We start from the raw sequence: 9,624 nt of genomic DNA, 5'->3' as shown, positions 1-9,624 counted from the left end.
GCCACTGCATCAAGTGAACTTTCAATGAAGAATGAGGTGGTTGAACCTGAAACTTCACTTGAGATGACAAGAGAACATGAAGACTCACAACTCTCACAAACCTCCCTGGACCAAAATGCCTCAACATCTGAATCCATGATTGAAAGGTATGACGAGGAGATGAAGAAATGTTGGGAAGATTGGCAAACCTCCCCCATGATAGAGCGATTGAAACAAATGTTGGGTGTAAAAGAGGAAGTGGAGGAGCAAGAAAGTGAAGAAGTCATTCCAAACTCAAGTGAGGCAAAGAAGTACATGAAGGAAGAATTCACAGAACTACCATTGCAAGAGACTCTTGATGAAGACAAAACTCCAACAATCACACAACCACCAAGACTTGGATTCAAAGAAGTGAAGGCAATTGACAAAAGCACCAAGAAGAGGATTGTGACCAAACTACCAAGGACAACATTCAAAAGGAGGTCAACTGCAAACAATCCTCCCCCTGATCCAGCAAGCAAGATCAATCAAGCCAATTTCACAAGGAAGCTTGCTGAGGAGAGACCAAGACAGGGGGCACTAGCTGAAACTTCTCCTCCTTTGAAGTCATTTCTCTTAACAAATTGGAAGAAAAGGAAGAAAGTAAAGAACAGGTAGACAGTAGGTACATTTCTTCTCCTTGCTTTGTTTAAATTTCAATAAATTGGCATATGATCACATTATAAGTTTGGTGTTGCCCTGCAACAAACTGTTTTCCATCTTCATGGACGATTGCATCAATTTTACATGAAAGTGACACACCAAGATTCTAAGTTTGGTGTGCCACCTATTTTTCTATGCAAATCAATCCAGCAACATCACTTGTCTGTATAATCATATTGCCTTTTACAGTGTTATTTTTCTTCTTAGTTGGATAATTTTTGTTTTCTCTTTGTTTCATTTATTTACTTGTTTTTAATGCTTTCCTTCATTAACTGTTTTTGTTAATACATCACCAAGACATCCTTATTCATAACAGACTCTTCATTTGGTGATTGTATTTAACATATAACAGTTTCTTTTGTTTAGTTTTAGTTCAAATAAATTGACATATGGTTGCATTCTAAGTTTGGTGTTGCTATGCAACAAAATTTAGTTCCAATTCTTACAAGATACTTGCATTAATTCCAAGTGAAAGTGTCACACTAAGTTTGGTGTGCCACTTATCTTCTATGCAAAGTATTATGCTCACCTTCTTAAGTATGCAATCTCAATGTCTCTGTCTCTTGTGCCTTGATTATTATCTTTAATTTTGCTTGCTTGAAACACATGTACTACTAACATTTCTTGTGTAAGACATTCATGATTCATCTTAGCCCCATAGCCATTGTCTTAATTATTGCTTGAGGATGAGCAAGCATGCTGAGTTTGGTATGGGAAGGAGGAGAATGGGAGGAAAATGACAACAATAGAGAAGATGAACTACAAGGTTGTAAAGTTCCTTTTTCTCTCATTTAATTCAAGCACTATAAACTGCATGATTGTCTTTATCTTTTCTGTTTACATGTGTGTATGAAAAGGCCTAGTTTGATTTCTAAATTGCAACATGGTGCTGTGCCATTGTGATTACCAACTTGAGTTTTGTGAATTCAAAAGCAGTAAAGCATCATGATCATAAACAAACAAGGAACTAAAGAAGAGTTTAGCATGTGCATACAAGTATTGGAAAGCTAGTATGAATAATTGTTGCTCAATTGCATTGGATTTTATTTAATTGAAGTTTTCATCTAGTACAGTTTGTGAAATCTTTTGAAAATCATGAAAACCTTGAAGAAGCAAATACAATTAAAGCAAGAAAAGTAAAAGGGAAAGAATGAGAAAGCTGAAGGCTCTGAGTACCAATGGCAATTTATTTGTTAAGTACTTGTGGTGTTTATGTATCAAGCCAAATGCTTGAAAACAAAACACTTAGAAGTCAAGGTTAGGCTCAAAGTGCAAAAGCACTCCCTCAAAGCTCAAGGCTCTGAGCATCAATGATTAGAGAGTCAAGAAAAGAAAAGAAAAATGAGCTTAATGAAGTCCTCTAATCAAATGCTTGTGGTGCTTATGTATCAAGTGGTAATACTTGAAAACAAAGCATTTAGAAGTCGTAGCTTTGTTATCAACTCATGGGGCAAAGCACCCAAAAGGAGAAGCTAAATAAGAAAATGAAAAGTTTGTTTCAAGGAAGAAATATAAAAGAAAGATTTCATAAATTGAGCTAGATGGAAGCATCAATCATTTACATTTCTTTTGTGATTGTAGCATGCTTAGAAAACTAGCTTACCATGAACATTGAGTTGCTATTCTTCTAACCTTGGATTGTCAATCTTTATTGCATGATTCTTTTCTTGCTTGGGGACAAGCAAGGTTTAAGTTTGGTGTTGTGATGACATGTCATCATGTCATGTTTTTCTATGCCTTTTTCCTTTGTTTTCAATAGGTTTTATGCACTTTCTTGAGCCATAAGCAAGCCAAGTGGGTAGATTTTCATGTTTCCCTTAATTGAATCAACCATGTATGAATTCATGCTATTTCATGAGGTTTTATGCTAAAATTGTCACATATTATGAAAGAATGAATATCTCATGATTTTGAGCATAGCTTTGATGAGTTTGGTTGATTAATGATAGGTGAAGAAAGCTTGGAGAAAGGTTGAAGCAAAGAGGAATGGCTAGGAGTGAAGAGAGGACAATGGAATAAGTGAAATTGAACCAGGAAGCAAGAAGTTAGCCCCAACGTTAGCCCCCTAACTTGGAGGCTAACGTTGGAACTTGAAATTTCCTCCCTGGCCATCCCACGTTTGCGCCAACGTTAGCCCCCTAACTTGGAGGCTAACGTTGGCACATGAATTCCTCCCTGGCCATCCAACGTTTGCGCCAACGTTAGCCCCCTAACTTGGAGGCTAACGTTGGCACATGAAGACATAAGGGAGAAGGGCCAACGTTTGCGCCAACGTTAGCCCCCTAACTTTGAGGCTAACGTTGGCGCCACACACCACAAGGCATACAAGGGGTATACTTCCAACAAGAATAACTTGAGCTACAGAGCTCCAAATGAGGTGATTCAAGAAGCATTGAAAAGTAGGAATCAAGAGCTTTCCAAGCATATATGGAACTGCATGGTGGACACTAAAATTGAGGGAGAAAACTGCCCCGCAATGTGCATAAACGAACATGGTGGCAACCTGCAGTGAGGCCAACTGACCTCTGCACCTTCAAAGGAGTATAACTCGAGCTGTAGAGCTCCAAATAATGTGCTCCCAACGGCATTGGAAAGTAGACATCCAGGGCTTTCCAACAATGTATAATCGTATGGGGTGGACAATATATTTGAGCCTCCAGAACTGGCGTTTTCGCCAACGTTTGAGGGCTAACGTTACCTCAAACGCTGCACACCAAAGCCAACGACCATGCCCTCTTCAAATGATCATAACTTGAGTTGTAGATGTCCAATTGAAAAGATTCCAAGTGGGTTAGAAAGCTGACATTCAGAGCTTTCCAACCATATATGATAGTCTATATTGGGCATAAAATTGGCAACATGACAAGAGGACAAAGTTGGCGCCATAAATGTGCATAAGGGAGGCCAACGTTAGGGTCAAAGTTAGACCCCTAACGTTGGCACCAACGTTGGTATCAGCAGATTTTGGTTGCTGATATGAAAAGTTTGAGCCAAAGTTAGACCCCTAACTTTAGCTCAAACTTTTGGTCCAACTTTTGCAAAACTCCAACCCGGTTCATTTGGTTCACTTCGGTTCCTCCTCAAACTCCAAGAGCAATCAACCAAGGCCTCTTTCAACCTAATTCCACCAAGAGCAAAGGCCCATGATCATCACTCAAAAGCACAAGAAATAGATAAAATAGGAATTTCATTTAATTGTAATTTGTTTTTAATTTCATTTTCATTTCCATTTTGTAAAGCCTATATAAGGCATCATTTTCATATTTGTAAGGGAGGCTGGCTCCACTAGGGAGCATTAGGATTTGAGAGCTCTCTCTTAGTTTTCAATTTCGTTTTGAATCTTGGGTTGAGAATTGAAGAAATTCTATTTCAATCTCACCTTGAGAATTTTCTTGTTTACTTTCTCTGCACAATTGAATTTCCATTCCTGTTTACTACTTCACCTTCTCTTGGCTTCTGCAATTTACTTTTCTTTAATTTCTCTTGCAATTGTTCTTGTTGGATCTAGGAAGGCATTGAGATCTAGACTTGGTTATCTAGTCTCTTGGGTCCTGAGATCTTAATTCCAATTTTACATTCTCTGTTTATTGCTTTTCATGTTTATTTACATTTCTGTTTTGGTTCCGAATCAATCAAATCCATCTTTTACTTCTCTGCTTGTTGCAATTTAACTTTTCCTTGTTTAATTTCTGCAAATCCAATTCCCAATTCCCTTTACATTTGATGCAATTTATATTTCTTGTCATTTAAGATTCTTGCAATTTACATTTCTTGCTCTTTAAGTTACTTGCCAATTTACATTTTGCAACTTTAAATTCATTGTCATTTACTTTCTGTTGGTTACAATTTCACACAATTCACATCAATGTTAGCTTGACTAAACTAATCACCCACTAAAGTTGCTTGATCCATCAATCCCTGTGGGATCGACCTCACTCCCGTGAGTTATTATTACTTGATGCGACCCGATGCACTTGCCGGTTAGATTTGTGTGTTTTGGGGGAAATTTATTTTTCACCAAAATACTCATCAAACACCCCTAAGGGCTTACTTCCTCAAGTCTCTCTCCCCCATACATACACACCACAGGCACATGGTTTGTTTATTTTCTTTCCTTGAGGTCTTGGTGTCCAGCACCTCTTTGGGCTACTAAATGTTCTGTAGCAAAGATTGCTCTTGATAGTGGACTTTCAGCTGATAATCCCGGGTTAGTTAACCCAAGTTACCAGGTGATAAGGCACCCCTGAGAGCTTAGTAATCCAAGTAGATCCTTGGTACAAGAACACCACAGACACATCCCTCAAGACTCAAACCCTTGGTGCCTAGCCTCTTTTCTTGCTATTTTTCTTTTATTCTTCACTTTCATTTTTCTTTCCCTTTTTCTTATTAGGATCTTGTTAATTAGTTAGTCTCATGGGGTGTGTTCAAAGCATAGGATTCAGGACAGATAGTTGTCTTCCCACCTTGTTGGTGAACCAACTTAGCTAACTTATGACTACACCACAAACTTAGGAACTTACTTCATAATATGAACTCCACTCTGGTCTTTTATAAAACACTCATTCTCTTTTCATTTGATTAAAAAGGACAAGCATACAATTAAACAAAGTAAGGATGCAGCAGTGACATTTAGACTAGCAATCCTAGACCTAAGCAATGAAAAACTTAAAAGACAGAATTGAAAAATGTTCAAACTATCATGGAAGCATGTTCTATTTCATACAAGATCTTCCTTATTTAAAGCATAGAAAAAAATGGACCAAAGAAGGAACTCCACCACCTTTTACTCATGTGGATGCACATGCTCTCCCTCTTGTTTGTCTTCTTTGTGTCCTCTTGCATTCCCTCGCATCCGTGCCAGTCTTGCTTGCTTCCAATCCTCAAGTGCCTTCCTCACTGATTCATTACTCTCTTACACCCTTTGTCTTTCTTCTCGTGCTAATTCATCCTTCACTTCTTCATACCTTGCGATTCCTGGATGCAATATTGGTAGCTGTCCTACTAAGTATCCGAGCCTGGCTTGAGTGTTTATATGATGCCCAGTCTCGCTCATGTAAACTCCTTCTGCGAATGCCCTTTGCTCGTCTAATAGTTATGCTTGTTCTAATTGTTTTCGATGCATCTCATGTATGTGTGCACCTTGATGTGCTTGGATGTTGATTAGCTTCTGGAAGGATCCTTGTTGTTCATTTTGCCTTTGTTCTATCCTGTGGAAGGTTTCATTCCATTGTTGTCCTTGACTCAGTTGCTGCTCCATCATTTGCTTTTGCCACTCCCCTTGTTGAGTCATCCATCTTGAGAGTGATTCCTCTTGTTGCCCCATCATCTGTAGTTGAAGCTCTTTCTGTGCTCCTTGGCTTTCCAAATATTGTCTAGATAGGCCATCAATGGCTTCCTGTAGTTGGTGCATATCCAAAGTGGCTGGTGCTTGCCCCTCTAAGACTTGTCCTTCTACTACTTGAGGGGCTGGCCTCTTCCTTTGCTTCCGTTGAGGCAGGGGGGATGCGGCAGCATGCATCCATCGAACGGTTATTGGAATGCCCTCTTTTATCCACACGGGGTCCTCATCTTCAAACACCACCCCAGCTTTGTTGCATAGTCGGTAAATAGTGCTGAGGTAACCTAACTTTCCTCTTGAGTCGCTTTTCTCTGCCATCTTTCTAATGCCTACGGCTATGAGTTCATGAACCTTGATCTCTCCTCCTTTGAGTATACAGTGCACCATTGTGGCTCTCTTGAGATTCACCTCCGAGTTGTTCCCTGCTGGGAGGCTGGATCTCCTTACAATTTCGAACCACCCCTTTGCTTCCAGAGTGAGGTCTCCTCTCTTGATGAACCTTGGTCTCCTATCCGCATATCTTTCCCAGTCAGCTCCTGGTACACAAATATCTTGCACAATCTGGTCATAATTAGGGCTGTTGTCCATTCTTGAATGATAACTCTCCTCTTTAAATGGTATGGACCGTAGCTTTAATGCCCTCATGACACTCATGGGACTGAAATCCACAGTCTTTCCTCTCACAAAGCTTGTATATGACTCATCTGCCTTATCATATCGGACCGCATTTGCATAGAACTCTCTTATAAGATTTGTATTTACCTTAACAAACGGATCAGTGAGGAGCTTCCATATTCTCATTTCTACCTTCTTTGTGATTTCTGGGCACTCAATTTTTCTGACTTGAAAGCCGAGTTCATAGATGATTTCCTTATCAACCATCCACCCGTACTGCAACGCATGCTGAAAGCTTCTAAATTTCTTTTCATCATACGGGTGTTGCTCCATAGGTTCCTTTCCCTTTCTTCTTTTAGAGCTCGAGGATGCCATGAGTGAGAGTTAATGTGTAAGGGTGGTAAGGGTGTGGAGACTTTTGGTTGTTTAGCACGAAGGGAGTGAGGGGAAGTGTTTTTAATGGGGTAAGAATGGTTTGGTTCTGAAGAGGGGGATGTTAAGCTGGAAGTTTTGGAATGTGAAAGTGTTATGGAGGGAGAACTACTTATATAGGGAGGTGGTGGGTAAATGAAGGGTTTGGATAGATGATGTGAGTGTGAGATGGACGGATGGGGTTTAGCATGGAGAAAGGACAAGGATCATTAATTTTATGAAGGTGTTTGTTCGGTCTTCAAGGGTCTTCATTCTTTTCAATGTTGTATGGCAACATTTCCCAAGCATTCCCCCTTGAGGCACGTGTGTAGTACCCTTCTTTTGTGGTGTCCGAACCCTCCTCATTAATTGTCCAATCAATCCCCTTCAATGCTCCTTTCCTTTTTCCTATAAAACAAAATAAAAAAAAACATTAACATTATTGAAAAAGCTAAACTTTTCGGCAAGACTAATAAAGAAAAACCATTAGATTGCTTATTCATGAACACCAACTAACTAACTAACTGGATATCCTTATATGCACATTGGTGGCACCTTGGGTGACACCGAACTTAGTTTGTAGCAATGTGATGAAAAGGTTTTGTTCAAGGCTCCAAGAATAACATGATCTGAGTTGCATTCATGCTCTCTTGGCATGCTTTGAACACCAAACTTGTTCTTCACTATATACTGCATAATAAGGATTTCACTAAGTGCTTGTCAAGGTTGGTTTGGAATTTATGAATATTGAATTATTCACTATTTTAAAAGCATATAAAACATGGGTTGCCTCCCATGAAGCACTTCTTTAGCGTCACTAGCTTGACGTTTTTCCTTTATCAGGGAGGTTGATAATGCTTCAAGTCTTCTCCTCTGGCAGTAGACCTATATCCATTGGCTGTATCAATGAGCTCTACATGTTCTAAGGAGAGAACTCTGTTGATAGTGAAGACTTTAGGTAACTGAGATGGGATAGTGGGGAGATCAGGGGGGATATCTGGGAAGTAAGCTGAGATCACTTTATCCCCTGGAGAGAAGTCCTCGGTAGGGATCTTCTTGTTCCTCCACCTCCTTGACACCTTCTTCTTTGTTCCTTGTGATGTTGTCTTGCTCTTTGTGACCTCTTCCTCTAAGGAAATGTTGTTGCGGTTTAGGTTCCTCATGATTTTCTTTGAGCTGTGGCAATTGTTGTTTGCCTTGTTCATCAATCAATGGGATTCCCATATGTGCTGGTTGTGCTTCAGTGCTTGTCTCTTCCTTCAGTATCTCACTGTGATCTTTCCTTGGTTCATTGTTCTCTTGATCTGTTTCTTGTGAGTGTTTGAAAACATTGAAGGTGAGCTGCTCATCATGGATTCTCAGAATGAGTTCCCCTCGCTCCACATCTATGAGAGCTCTGGCTGTAGCTAGGAATGGTCTCCCAATATGATTGGGTGAGTGTGGCTCTCTTCCATGTCCAATATGACAAAGTCTGTTGGGAGGAAGTATTTCCCAACCTTTACCAGCACATTTTCCACCACTCCTATTGCTTGTTTTTGAGTTTTGTTAGCCAGCCTGATGACTACATCTGTGGGCATTATCTCATTAATCTGCAGCCTCTTCATAAGGGATAAGGGCATTAAGTTTATGCTTGCTCCCAAATCGCAAAGTCCTTTATCAAACATTGTTTCTTCTATGGCACAGGAAATTTAGAAACTCCCTGGGTCCTTTCTTTTTGTAGGCAACTCTGGTTGAATGAGAGCACTGCACTCCTTATTCATCACTATAGTTTGGCCTCCCTTAAGTGAGCTTTTCTTGGGAAGCAACTCCTTCATATACTTGATGTATGCAGGCATTTGTTGAAGTGTCTTGATGAATGGTATGTTTACATGGAGGGATGCAAACAAATCAAGAAACCTTGAGTATATTCTCCTCTCTACAGCACCATGGAGTAATTGGGGGAAGGATGCATAAAGTCTCAGCAGCTCCTGTTGTGAGACTTTTGGTTCTTGGTGATCTTCTTCCTTCTTCTCTGCTGGGGTATCTCCAGGTTGTTCTGATGGCTTGTTTGGCTCGTCCTTACTCTCCTGGTCACTTGTAGTAACCATCTTGCAATCTTTCCATCTCACTTTCTTTGTTTCACCTCTCGGATTTTTCTCTGTGTCACTTGGGAATCCATCTGTAGGTTTGGGAATCTGCTCAGATAGATACCCCACTTGAGATTCCAACCTCTTGATGGTGTTTCCCTGGTTCTTAAAGTTAGCTCGTACTTCCTCCTTGAACACCTTGTTGTCTTGAATCTCTTTGCATATGCCTTCAAGTAAGTTCTCAATCCTTGAGAGCTTGTCATCAGAAGATGATGGTGAGTTGAGATTGGAGGGATGAGAATGGTTAGTTTGACCTTGGTAAAGGTGTTGAGAGGGGTTGTTATGTGAGTGCTGATATAGTCTAGGAGGTGTGGCATGTTGGTGAACTATGTTGCTGGGATTTGGACGTCTTTGATCTAGGCCTTGGTCTTGTTGATTTCCCCACCCAAAGTTTGGGTGGTTCCTCCAACCAGGATTGTAGGTTTTGGAGTATGGATCATATGCTTGCCTAGG

The sequence above is a fragment of the Arachis ipaensis genome, chromosome B8, assembly GCF_059453495.1.
Source record: "Arachis ipaensis isolate K30076 ecotype BB chromosome B8, ASM5945349v1, whole genome shotgun sequence".
Classification (NCBI taxonomy): domain Eukaryota; kingdom Viridiplantae; phylum Streptophyta; class Magnoliopsida; order Fabales; family Fabaceae; genus Arachis; species Arachis ipaensis.
This window is presented reverse-complemented; position numbering follows the sequence as displayed.